The 13,236-nt window shown below is 54.1% G+C and overlaps 1 long non-coding RNA gene across 1 annotated transcript; it reads left to right on the top strand.

Moving 5' to 3' along the window:
• Nucleotides 1–8,513: 8,513 nt before the first annotated feature.
• LOC142826102 (uncharacterized) lies at nt 8,514–12,716 on the top strand. The gene is made up of 4 exons (XR_012900373.1): nt 8,514–8,649; nt 10,817–10,956; nt 11,289–11,401; nt 11,913–12,716. It is a non-coding gene; the product is annotated as an uncharacterized LOC142826102 (long non-coding RNA).
• The last annotated feature ends 520 nt before the right edge of the window (nt 12,717–13,236 follow it).

The raw sequence follows: 13,236 nt of genomic DNA on the forward strand, positions 1-13,236 counted from the left end.
AGCAATCTCCTGGCTATATCTCCCTGATTATCTGGAATTGTTTCCTGTCTAACACTTAATGTTCCTTTTCCTGTTAAACTCAGGCCCAAATTGGCTAGCACCTTGATCTGCATACCTACAATCAACATTAACATACTTTTCTTCTTTCTCTTAAAAAGACAAACAGAATTCCTTCAACTTATTCAGTTATTACAGCACAATTCATCTTTTTCTTACAGTATAATTCTTTCTACTTTCACAGGGTACAGGAGGGGGTTCAGGATACAGGAGGGCAAACTGCTGGTTCAGAGAGGGGATTCAGGGCAGGGGTTCAGGGCGCTGACAAAGTTTTGATCAGAGCAACGAACATTTCAATGTTTGCCCAATTTGGGGCAAAACCAAATGTTGAAATATTGGAATTACCAGTTGATTTGTTTTCTATCAAAGACACACAGCAGTGAGAGAGAGAGGGAGGTGCACCAAGGGAGACCTAGTGAGAGACTCTGTGAAAGAGAGTTTTGTCCTTGAGGCTACGTCTTCACTGCATTCTTATTTTGGAATAAGCTATTCCGGAGGAGATATTCCAAAATATCTTATTTCAAAATAGCGTGTCTACACTACAGGGAAGCCTCAAAATTAGTCCAAGGCAGGCTTCTCTAATGTGGATGCACTGTCTCGATTTAGACCCCCCCAGGAGGCACTGGGGAATAATTACTTTGAATGGCCCTGGGGAGGAGTTATTTTGAATTAGCAGCAGTGGAGCATCCACACTACCGCTATTCCGAAATAGCTATTTTGGAATCAACGTTATTCTTTATGGAATGAAGTTTACAGACATCAGAATAAGCTGTCTGTTATGTCAAATGTATTTTGATAACGGAATTGCTATGTAGATGCTATATAGGAAGCCTAATCCGAACTACCTAGTCCGTGCCGCATGTAGCCGCGGGCACGGAGTCCGAACTAGCCGGCATTTAAAAATAGCGGCGCCTGGCAAGATGCAAATGAAGCCCGGGAAATTCCAATCCCGGGCTTCATTTGCAACTTCGGTTGCCTACATTAACCACCCTAGTTCGAACTAGGGTGGTAGTGTAGACATACCCTCTGTACCTGGGAGCAAGTCACAGAATTACACTGAGCCTTAGTTTCCCAAATGTAAAATGGAGTTCATGCCTCCTTTCTCTGTACTGTTTGTAACTTTTTTGGGGCAGGGCTTGTCTCTCTATGGCTGTGTCTACATTGGCACCCTTTTCCAGAAAAGGGATGCTAATGAGACCAGTCGGAATTGCAAATGCCCCGGGGATTTAAATTCCCCCCCCCCTCCCCCCGGCATTTGCATGAACATGGCTGCCGCTTTTTTCCAGCTCGGGGCTTTGCCGGAGAAAAGCGCCAGTCTAGACAGGTATTTTCGGAAAATAAACCCTTTTCCGGAAGATCCCTTATTCCTACTTAAAATCAGGAATAAGGGATCTTCGGGAAAAGGATTTATTTTCCGAAAGATACCTGTCTAGACTGCACTATGCAAATTCCATATCTGATTTTGATTGAATTTCAAAATAGGCTGTTTCGAAATTTGGTGCATCGACACAGCACCAGATTTCAAAATAACACGATATTTTGAGACATCTCTTAACCCTCATGGAATGAGTGTGACTGGGATGCCGAAATAGCACGCCTGTTGTCTGAAAAATATTTTGAAATAATGGGCAGCTTGTTATGATGTGTGGTAGCTATTTCAGGATACCTCCAGTGTCCCAAAATAGCTGTACAGTGTAGACCTACTCTTATACCTCGTGAAATGACGGTCACAGGAGTCGGAGTTGTAAGCAGTCCTCTGGCTGCATGTTATTTCAGCATTATCATATATATAGTAGCCCAGTGTCTGAGAGTCTATAACGCTGTAGCGTTACAAACTCGCCTCTGGGGGGTGTTCCAGACTGGTTATAGTAGCTGTAACGTTACAAACTCGCCTCTGGGGGGTGTTCCAGACTGGTTATAGTAGCTGTAGCGTTACAGACTCACCTCTGGGGGGTGTTCCAGACTGGTTATAGTAGCTGTAGCGTTACAGACTCACCTCTCGGGGGTGTTCCAGACTGGTTATAGTAGCTGTAGCATTACAGACTTGCCTCTGGGGGGTGTTCCAGACTGGTTATAGTAGCTGTAGCATTACAGACTTGCCTCTGGGGGGTGTTCCAGACTGGTTATAGTAGCTGTAGCGTTACAGACTTGCCTCTGGGGGGTGTTCCAGACTGGTTATAGTAGCTGTAGCATTACAGACTCGCCTCTGGGGGGTGTTCCAGACTGGTTATAGTAGCTGTAGCGTTACAGACTTGCCTCTGGGGGGTGTTCCGGACTGGTTATAGTAGCTGTAGCGTTACAGACTTGCCTCTGGGGGGTGCTCCAGACTGGCTATATTAGCTGTAGCATTACAGACTCGCCTCTGGGGGGTGTTCCAGACTGGTTATAGTAGCTGTAGCATTACAGACTCGCCTCTGGGGGGTGTTCCAGACTGGTTATAGTAGCTGTAGCGTTACAGACTTGCCTCTGGGGGGTGTTCCAGACTGGTTATAGTAGCTGTAGCGTTACAGACTCGCCTCTGGGGGGTGTTCCAGACTGGTTATAGTAGCTGTAGCGTTACAGACTTGCCTCTGGGGGGTGTTCCAGACTGGTTATAGTAGCTGTAGCGTTACAGACTCACCTCTGGGGGGTGTTCCAGACTGGTTATAGTAGCTGTAGCATTACAGACTCACCTCTGGAGGGTGTTCCAGACTGGTTATAGTAGCTGTAGCATTACAGACTCGCCTCTGGGGGGTGTTCCAGACTGGTTATAGTAGCTGTAGCGTTACAGACTTGCCTCTGGGGGGTGTTCCAGACTGGTTATAGTAGATGTAGCGTTACAGACTTGCCTCTGGGGGGTGTTCAAGACTGGTTATAGTAGCTGTAGCATTACAGACTTGCCTCTGGGGGGTGTTCCAGACTGGTTATAGTAGCTGTAGCATTACAGCCTTGCCTCTGGGGGGTGTTCAAGACTGGTTATAGTAGCTGTAGCATTACAGACTTGCCTCTGGGGGGTGTTCCAGACTGGTTATAGTAGCTGTAGCATTACAGCCTTGCCTCTGGGGGGTGTTCCAGACTGGTTATAGTAGCTGTAGCGTTACAGACTCACCTCTGGGGGGTGTTCCAGACTGGTTATAGTAGCTGTAGCGTTACAGACTCGCCTCTGGGGGGTGTTCCAGACTGGTTATAGTAGCTGTAGCGTTACAGATTCACCTCTGGGGGGTGTTCCAGACTGGTTATAGTAGCTGTAGCGTTACAGACTCACCTCTGGGGGGTGTTCCAGACTGGTTATAGTAGCTGTAGCATTACAGACTCGCCTCTGGGGGGTGTTCCAGACTGGTTATAGTAGCTGTAGCATTACAGACTCACCTCTGGGGGGTGTTCCAGACTGGTTATAGTAGCTGTAGCGTTACAGACTCGCCTCTGGGGGGTGTTCCGGACTGGTTATAGTAGCTGTAGCGTTACAGACTTGCCTCTGGGGGGTGTTCCGGACTGGTTATAGTAGCTGTAGCGTTACAGACTCACCTCTGGGGGGTGTTCCAGACTGGTTATAGTAGCTGTAGCATTACAGACTCACCTCTGGGGGGTGTTCCAGACTGGTTATAGTAGCTATAACGTTACAGACTCGACTCTGGGGGGTGTTACAGACTGGTTATAGTAGCTGTAGCGTTACAGACTCACCTCTGGGGGGTGTTCCAGACTGGTTATATTAGCTGTAGCATTACAGACTCGCCTCTGGGGGGTGTTCCAGACTGGTTATAGTAGCTGTAGCGTTACAGACTCACCTCTGGGGGGTGTTCCAGACTGGTTATAGTAGCTGTAGCATTACAGACTTGCCTCTGGGGGGTGTTCCAGACTGGTTATATTAGCTGTAGCATTACAGACTCGCCTCTGGGGGGTGTTCCAGACTGGTTATAGTAGCTGTAGCGTTACAGACTCGCCTCTGGGGGGTGTTCCAGACTGGTTATATTAGCTGTAGCATTACAGACTCGCCTCTGGGGGGTGTTCCAGACTGGTTATAGTAGCTGTAGAGTTACAGACTCACCTCTGGGGGGTGTTCCAGACTGGTTATAGTAGCTGTAGTGTTACAGACTCACCTCTGGGGGGTGTTCCGGACTGGTTATAGTAGCTGTAGCGTTACAGACTTGCCTCTGGGGGGTGTTCCGGACTGGTTATAGTAGCTGTAGCGTTACAGACTTGCCTCTGGGGGGTGTTCCGGACTGGTTATAGTAGCTGTAGTGTTACAGACTTGCCTCTGGGGGGTGTTCCAGACTGGTTATAGTAGCTGTAGCGTTACAGACTTGCCTCTGGGGGGTGTTCCAGACTGGTTATAGTAGCTGTAGCATTACAGACTTGCCTCTGGGGGGTGTTCCAGACTGGTTATAGTAGCTGTAGCGTTACAGACTTGCCTCTGGGGGGTGTTCCAGACTGGTTATATTAGCTGTAGCATTACAGACTCGCCTCTGGGGGGTGTTCCAGACTGGTTATAGTAGCTGTAGCGTTACAGACTTGCCTCTGGGGGGTGTTCCGGACTGGTTATAGTAGCTGTAGCGTTACAGACTTGCCTCTGGGGGGTGTTCCAGACTGGCTATATTAGCTGTAGCATTACAGACTCGCCTCTGGGGGGTGTTCCAGACTGGTTATAGTAGCTGTAGCATTACAGACTCGCCTCTGGGGGGTGTTCCAGACTGGTTATAGTAGCTGTAGCGTTACAGACTTGCCTCTGGGGGGTGTTCCAGACTGGTTATAGTAGCTGTAGCGTTACAGACTCACCTCTGGGGGGTGTTCCAGACTGGTTATAGTAGCTGTAGCGTTACAGACTCACCTCTGGGGGGTGTTCCACACTGGTTATAGTAGCTGTAGCGTTACAGACTCACCTCTGGGGGGTGTTCCAGACTGGTTATAGTAGCTGTAGCGTTACAGACTCGCCTTTGGGGGGTGTTCCAGACTGGTTATAGTAGCTGTAGCATTACAGACTCGCCTCTGGGGGGTGTTCCAGACTGGTTATAGTAGCTGTAGCGTTACAGACTCACCTCTGGGGGGTGTTCCAGACTGGTTATAGTAGCTGTAGCGTTACAGACTCGCCTCTGGGGGGTGTTCCAGACTGGTTATAGTAGCTGTAGCGTTACAGACTCACCTCTGGGGGGTGTTCCGGACTGGTTATAGTAGCTGTAGCGTTACAGACTCACCTCTGGGGGGTGTTCCAGACTGGTTATAGTAGCTGTAGCGTTACAGACTCACCTCTGGGGGGTGTTCCGGACTGGTTATAGTAGCTGTAGCGTTACAGACTCACCCCTGGGGGGTGTTCCAGACTGGTTATAGTAGCTGTAGCGTTACAGACTCACCTCTGGGGGGTGTTCCAGACTGGTTATAGTAGCTGTAGCGTTACAGACTCACCTCTGGGGGGTGTTCCAGACTGGTTATAGTAGCTGTAGCGTTACAGACTCACCTCTGGGGGGTGTTCCGGACTGGTTATAGTAGCTGTAGCGTTACAGACTCACCTCTGGGGGGTGTTCCAGACTGGTTATAGTAGCTGTAGCGTTACAGACTTGCCTCTGGGGGGTTTCCAGACTGGTTATAGTAGCTGTAGCGTTACAGACTCACCTCTGGGGGGTGTTCCAGACTGGTTATAGTAGCTGTAGCATTACAGACTCGCCTCTGGGGGGTGTTCCAGACTGGTTATAGTAGCTGTAGCGTTACAGACTCACCTCTGGGGGGTGTTCCAGACTGGTTATAGTAGCTGTAGCTTTACAGACTCGCCTCTGGGGGTGTTCCAGACTGGTTATAGTAGCTGTAGCGTTACAGACTCACCTCTGGGGGGTGTTCCCGACTGGTTATAGTAGCTGTAGCGTTACAGACTCACCTCTGGGGGGTGTTCCAGACTGGTTAGAGTAGCTGTAGTGTTACAGACTTGCCTCTGGGGGGTGTTCTTGCCTCCCACCATGGTGCTCGGCTGAGTTCTGTGCCGCTCAGCTGGGCTGCGGTGGGGGAGCAAGCAGTGGAAGCGCGGCGGCCCAGATGAGCGGTACAGAAGGCAGCCGAGCGCCACAGCGGGAGGGGAAGGAGGGCGGGGCGGTGATGTACACGGCCCCACCCCCTGGCTGTGTACGTCACCCCAGACACCCTTGATCGGGGGCGGGAGGGGGGAGGGACTGGCTGGGAGAGGAGCGGGCTGGCTGGGGGGGAAGCAGATATTGGGGGGAGGGGCAGAGGCAGCAGTAGCTGGCCAGGGGAGAATGGAGCTTGGGTGGCTGGTGGGAAGCAAAGCTGGTGGGGGCTGGGGGGTGGGAGTCAGGGGCAGTGAGGCTGGCCATGGGAAATCAGGAGGAGGAACTGGCTGGTGGGAGAGGGAATTGGTTTGCGGGGAGCCGGACTCACCCAGGCGCATGCAGATCCCAGGGTGCTGTCCGCCACACTCATGCATCCCCTACAGAGACAGAGGAGAGCGGAGAGAGAGTGAGAGGCAGGAGGGGGAGAAGAGAAAGAGAGAGACAGAGAGAGGCAGAAGGCGGAGGAGAGCTGGGGGTGGGGGAGGCAGTAGGATGAGGAGAGAGAGAGAGAGAGAGACAGAGCGAGAGACCGGAGGCTCAGAAGAGAAGACCGACATGAAGGAGAGACCTGAAAATCCCGTCTTATGCCGGGCTAATTGGCTAGTCATATATATAGTAGCCCCATGTCTGTGACTGTGTAACGCTGAAATGCTGACTGTTGCCTCTGGGTGGCGAGTTGCCTCCCTGGCTGTTCCCCAGGAGTGCTGCATGGGGAGTGCTGCATGGGGAGCGCTGGGCCCAAACAGCCACTTGCACTTATTCCCCCACGGCGGCCCGGCTGAGCAGCACAGAAGTCAGCCAAGCGCCAAGACAGGAGAGGAAGGGGGGAGGTGGCGTACACGGCCAGGGGGCGGGGCCTGGCTGTGTGCATCACTGCCCCGCCCCCGTTCGTGCCCCCCTTCACCTCCTGCCATGGGGCTCAGCTGACTTCTGCACCGCTCAGCCGGGCCGCTGAGCGGGAGCAAGTGGCGCAAGCGACCGTTTGGGCTCCGCACACCCCATGCAGCTCAGGGAGCACGGTGCCCAAACGGCCGCTTGCGCCACTTGCTCCCGCATGGGGAGTGCGGAGCCCAAACGGCCATTTGGGCTCCATGGTCCCCCACGTGAGAGGGAGGAGGAGGAGGAGAAGAGAAAGACAGAGACAGAGAGAGAGGCAGGAGGCGGAGGAGAGCTGAGAGTGGGAGGAGGCAGCAGGAGGAGGAGAGAGAGAGAGGGATGAAGAGGAGAGACCCGAAAATCCCATCTTATGACACGCTATTGGCTAGTATTGAAATAAGGGTCTGAAGTGTAGAAATGACGCTGCTGTGTAAACATGCCCCTAGTGCAGAGTTTCTCAAACTGTGGGTCCCAACCCCCTCCCCCACCCCGGGGGGCTTGCGAGCAACTTAGAGGGTGGTTTCAGCAACTGAAAGGGGGGTTGAGAGCAACTTACAGGGAGGTCGTAGTATCACAAGTTTGAGAACCCCTGCCCTACTGGGTTGTTTTAAGCCTATTGAAATAAATGGGAATTGGGCCCTTAAGGCCTAGGTTCCCAAATATATTGCGCTGCCCAGCACCCAAGGGAGTTAGGCACCTGGATACTGTTGAGGAGCTGGGCCGAGGTGCTTTTGAAAACCTCCCTCAGGCATTGCTGCAGTTTTAGGTGCCTAAAATCCTTGAATTATCCCATGATCCTCCCCTCCCCTGCATCACAGGGAATGTGGGCAAGAGGCAGAGAGGGGAAGTGACAGATGCCAGATAAAGTCCTAAGCAGGCAGGCTGTGCCCCTCACAGGTGGGAGCACTCGAAGGGGAGGGGCACCCATCCCAGCCTGGGAGGAAGTCTGTGAGCAAAGCAATGACTGTAGCAGCAGAGAGACCCAGGCACTCTGACCACCAGCCTGACACCCTCAGGGCTGCAGCCCAGCCCCTCAGCTTCCTGTGCGATCTCACACCCCCGCCCATGTCTCCTGGCCTTTCCTCTGAGACCCGACACAGGTGAGGAGAGCTGCACTGTATTGAACCTGCAGCCCCAGAGGGCCAGATCACATGGTCTGTCCCCAGCCTGGGATCCAGACTGGTCCTCCCTCTGTGCCTCAGTTTCTCCAGTGGTACAGTGGTGATAACAGCTCTGTGCTGTGTCTCACCTGGGGTGGGGAGGCTAAATCCGGTCAGACTCTGAGGTGCTCTGACACTGTGGAGGAGAGCGGTGAGTAACTGAGAGAGCTGCAAACACAGGCTGGGTTTGCAGAAAGGCCCAAGGGATTTAGGTATCTCTCAAGCTGATTTTTCAGTCCCAGCCACTTTTTCAGACCCAGTAGCCCAGGGGAGTCAGAAGTGATGAGGCTGAACAGACTTAGTTCTGTCTCCACAGGGCTCTGTCAGTTCTCCTGTCTAACACCCTCCTGTAACACTGACCAGTCACCATTCTCCCCAACGCTGCTTTGCAGTATCCCACCTGGCGTCAGAGAAGGGACAGACCCCGGCAGCCCCTGGGAGTGGGGACCCCAGCACAGCAGCCTGCAGCGCCTGCCTGGAGCGTGTCCGATCCCAGCTGTGCCCCACGGCCCAGCCCGGCCCAGCAGGTAACCCCAGCTCATGTGTGTCTGAGCCGCCCACCCCCAGGCACTGCCAGAGGGAACCCAGCTGCGGGGCCAGGCCATGGGGCTCCTGCAGGGCAGGGACACGCCGCCCCCTGCTGGCTGCACTGATCTAGTGCCCATCCCCACTCAGAGCCAGGCTGGGAATGTACCTGCCTCAGCAGGGCCTGGCTGTGGGGCAGTGACACCTAGTGTCCGTTTTCTGGTATTACATGGGAAGATTGAAATAGCTGTAATACAAAGTGATCCAGGGTTTTTTCGGTGGGAGGTGGGGTCAAAACTCATTATTAGAGACACTGTCTCATGGTTCCACACACACACACACACACACACACACCATTCCCTGGCATCTGGGCCCATGTCCCCCCCATTTCACATCACCCCTTGGTTCCAGCCTTCCCTGCTAGTCTGAGTTTATCCCACAGTTACTCCAAGACCTTCTAGGCCACTCTGGCTGTGAAAAGGGGTCTTAATGTGGGTACTTACCTGGTCCCAGATAGACCAGTCCTGCTGGCGTGGAGCTGCTGGAAGGGTCCCTCGCCAATGTTCCCTCTAACGTTTTCCAGCCGTGTGCAGAATGCCCTGTGCACTGAGGCATGTGTGGATGTGCACCACCAATAGACACACATGCTGCTGTCTGTGCGCGCTCTGCTAATCGGCTGGGCAGCATTTGAATGTCTCCTGGGTGCTCACCCAAAGGCTCAGCTTACAGGAACCCTGCGCAACAGCCTCTTCCCAAGTCCCACAGTAGGGGCAGAGCAGGGTGTGTGGCTAGAGCACAGTGCACCATGGGAATTCTCTGCTCTCCAGGGCCCAGATGGGAGCAATGGGTTAGGCAGAGCAGCCCCAAGGCTCCTTTGACCATCCCCCTGGAGCCAGGCAGGGCCCAGCCCCCGATTGCAGGGAGCACAAAGGGGATTCAAGGGGAAAGTACAAACTGGAGATGGAAGAGTGCAGTCGATCAACCGACAGGCAAAAGCTTATAGGTGAATGCTCTACACGACACGCATTTCCCCCTTCCCTCTGCCAGTGCATCGTTTAGCAGGATGCCCAGCAGCCCGGCTCAGTTCTGGCTCATGCAGGGTCCAGGACCTACCCCCATTGCAGCTCTGCTTTTAAAGAGTATTAGGAGCTGGGTGTGCAGGCAGCTTGCACCAGGTCCAGGAGCTCAGATTCCTGCCATGCCCCCAACCCCTGGACAGGGGCTGCTGCTGTCCCAAGAGGAGAGCTGGTTTTTAAACGGGTTCCCCTTGCAGACCTGCTCCCGCCTGGCACCTCTGCTGCTGCCTCTGATACAGAGGCAGCAGGGTGGGTGGGCAAGGGGCTCCTCGGGAGTGGGGCTGGAGCGCACTGGCGGCTGACTATAGAATAATCGAGTAAGGGATACGAATTCATGCAGTTACTTGACTGTTCAGTTAACCACTATGGAACATCTCTAATTCAAACCCATTTATCCCCATCCCTGCCCGTCACAGGAAGGGGGTAGCTGGGAATGAGCCTCAGAGCACTAATGGTGCCCGTGTCTTTGCAGGGGGCGCCGGGCGCAGTCCCAGGGCTGAAGGGGAGGCAGATAGCAGGGGCCCCAGTCTGCTCTGCTCGCCAGGCTCCTAGAAGCATGACTTGGGGAAAGGGCGGAGTCACCCCCTCACACACACACCCCCTGGTCGCTGGTACCAAGAAGCAGTTGGGAACTGGTGGAGCCATGTGGTCTGGGGAGGGGTCGCTTCGCTGCTGGTTACTAAGGGGGCAGGCTTGACTCCTGCTGCTGTTCTGGTGCTACTAAGCCCCCAGGCCATTTCAAAACGTGGCCTGGAATGGGGGCAGGAAGGGTGGAGAAATGGGGCCAAGATGCTGGGGAGCTCAGCATCCCCCAGTAACGGCCCTGCTGGGTGCAGCTTGTAAGAGGTCAGCTGGAGCTGGGGCTACCATTTACGTGCCATGTGGCTGCCTAGAGCACCATGAAATCAGGGGCAATTTGGTGCCACAGGTTTCGTGGTGCCCCACATGGCTGTGTAGCTTGTGTATTGGTAGGGGTGGCCCAGGAGAGAGGGAGGGGGAAGAGAGATGCAGGTCAGGGCTACACGTCCTGTAGGCCACATGTGGCCCGCAGCCTGTTTGTTTGTGGCCCGCAGTGTAGTTTGTGTTTACGCAGAGCTCAACGTGTGGCCCACAGGAGGAAGCCAGAACAAAGAAGTAATCGATGTCATGCTGTTCTGCAGCTGCGCATTTTCGGAGTTAAATTCCTGGACTGTCATTGCTCAGTGAAAGTGCTGCCATAGGGGTGGAAATTGGGTAATTGTTGCATTTTGTTCATATCAGCAGAACTGACTTAACTGGGGCCTGCGTGTTGTGTAGTCTTTGTGTTCATGCCTGTCGGTGTGAAAAAAGGGATTTGCATGTCTATGAACCACGCTTAAGTTGTGGCCCTCAGCATGTGCTCGGAGCATCACTGTGGCCCCCAGGGCTTCCAAAGTTGAGTAGCCCTGATATAGGGGGACGGATGGAGGGAGGGTCTACATGGGGATTGCCAGGCTCACAGCCCCATAATTCTGGTGCTGGACTTGATGACGACTTGGACACGAGAGAACATTCAGGTCACCAGGTGCCTGTCACACTCCCTGCAGGAGGCCCTCCAGGACCTGACGCAAGGCCCCTCTCAGCTCTGGGTGGGACTGTCCCACCCCTCCCCGGAGAAGGCCTGGACCTGGCTGGATGGATCCCGGCTGGATCAGACCCGGTGAGTGATTCCTTGAGTCACTTTCCCTGTGTGGGCAGAAGGGGACAGGGACGGGAAGGGCAGAGGAGGAGCAGGGATGCTCAGGGTGAGGTGACGCTGAGGTTGTCCATTGACAGTCTGTGGAGGGAGCAGAGCAAAGGGGTGAGGCCGGAGCCTTGGGGATCCCCAGAGAGGGGGGGCAGGAGAGGGGCAGACATGGACCAGCCAGAGGCAGGAGGGGACCAGGAGGGGCAGCGTCGGCACAGCCCGGCAAGGAGGAGCCGTGGGGAAGGAGAGAGATGGGCAGGGCCTAGCGCAGCAGGGAGGAGGGAGCTGGAGCTGGGCTTGGGCCAGGGAGAGGCCGTTAGAGCCCCTGGGCTGGCCCTGGCAGTGGTGGGGAGGGGCAGCCCCAGGGCAGAGCTGGACGGAAGAACAGGGCAGCTGCGGATCCTGTTAGCACAGGGAAGAGCCGCTGCCGAGTGAGTGTGATGGGCCCACAGGTGCTGACAGGGGCCTTTCCTGTGTGTCGCAGGCTCCCGGTGTCAGGCCCAGCTGAGGGGAACAGCTGTGGGATGATGAAGGGGAATCAGATTCATTCACAAGGCTGCAGCTCTGCACATCAGTGGATTTGCCAGCGAGACGCCGTCCCCCTCTGAGCAGGGTATGGAGGAGACCTCAGAGCACGGCTCCATTATCCCCGTGTCACACCTGGGGAAACCGAGTCACAGACACTCACCTGCCCAAGATCACACCGAGAATTGGTGACAAAATGGAAAATGGAACCCAGGAGTCCTGGCTCCCAGCCCTCCCTCAGTCTGTAGAAGCGAGTCCAAGTTCCGGTTTTGTTGTTCCAACAGGGCTAGGCTGAGGGGTGTCACGCTGTGCTGAGCCTTGGGGACGGTTATCTCTAGTCCTCTCCCCTAGTACTGGGGAGAGAAGAGTCTGCCCCAGATCCCCAGCTCACGTAAATCAGCCCAGATCCAGAGTGTCCCAGCTGGGCATCTGGCCAGTGACTCCAGGGGAGCTTCGGCTCCATTGGCACCAGCTGGGGATCTGGGTTTTCCCCTCTATTTCACCCCTTTTCATTTCCTGGCACCTCTGTCAGGTCCCACTCTCAGCTCTGTTCCCCGGCCCCTCCATTGCTGCCATCAAGCCTGTGACCTGACACCCCTCTGCCCATCCTGCCCTAACCGATCGTTAACTCCTGTCACTAGGCTGCTGGATAGGATGCTAAACACCTGCTGGGTGACTAAGACACTTTCCCTCTCAGTGCCTCAATTTCCCCATCTGTGAAATGGGGATAATCAAACTGACCTGGCTGCAGCATTTCAAGATCTCCTGCAGCAGCCCCTCAGTCAGCAAGAAGCCATGAGGGGCAGGGTGTTTTCATGGGCAGGCCAGCTTTGGGACTCTGCAGTCCAAGGGCCCAGCCCCACCCTTTCAACACATCCAGCTCAGAGCTGGAGGGAACATTTTTAGGTTTAAACTTTGTGAAACCAGAGCCAGAAGGAAAAGTAACAACCCAACCTATCCCCCACCGCACTCCAGCAGCCACAGGGTGCATCTACATGGCAGGGTTTTTATGCAAAAACAACACTTACGTCCACACTGCAATTGCGTTCTTGTGACAGGTAGAACAGAGGGTTTTTTCTGACAGTAGTAAACCTCATTCTAGAAGGAAGACGCCTTTTTCAGAAAAAGACGTGTGCGGACAAGGAAGAGGGAGTTTTTTTGAAAGAAGAGGTCTCCAGGAAAAAGCATAGGTGCCCTGGTGGCCACCCCGTCCACAGTAATCACAATGCGAGAGTATCCAATCAGTGTGGATGCTCTCTGTTGAAAAATCAGATGGTTGTTTT

This window comes from Pelodiscus sinensis, unplaced genomic scaffold (assembly GCF_049634645.1).
Source record: "Pelodiscus sinensis isolate JC-2024 unplaced genomic scaffold, ASM4963464v1 ctg46, whole genome shotgun sequence".
Taxonomy (NCBI): domain Eukaryota; kingdom Metazoa; phylum Chordata; order Testudines; family Trionychidae; genus Pelodiscus; species Pelodiscus sinensis.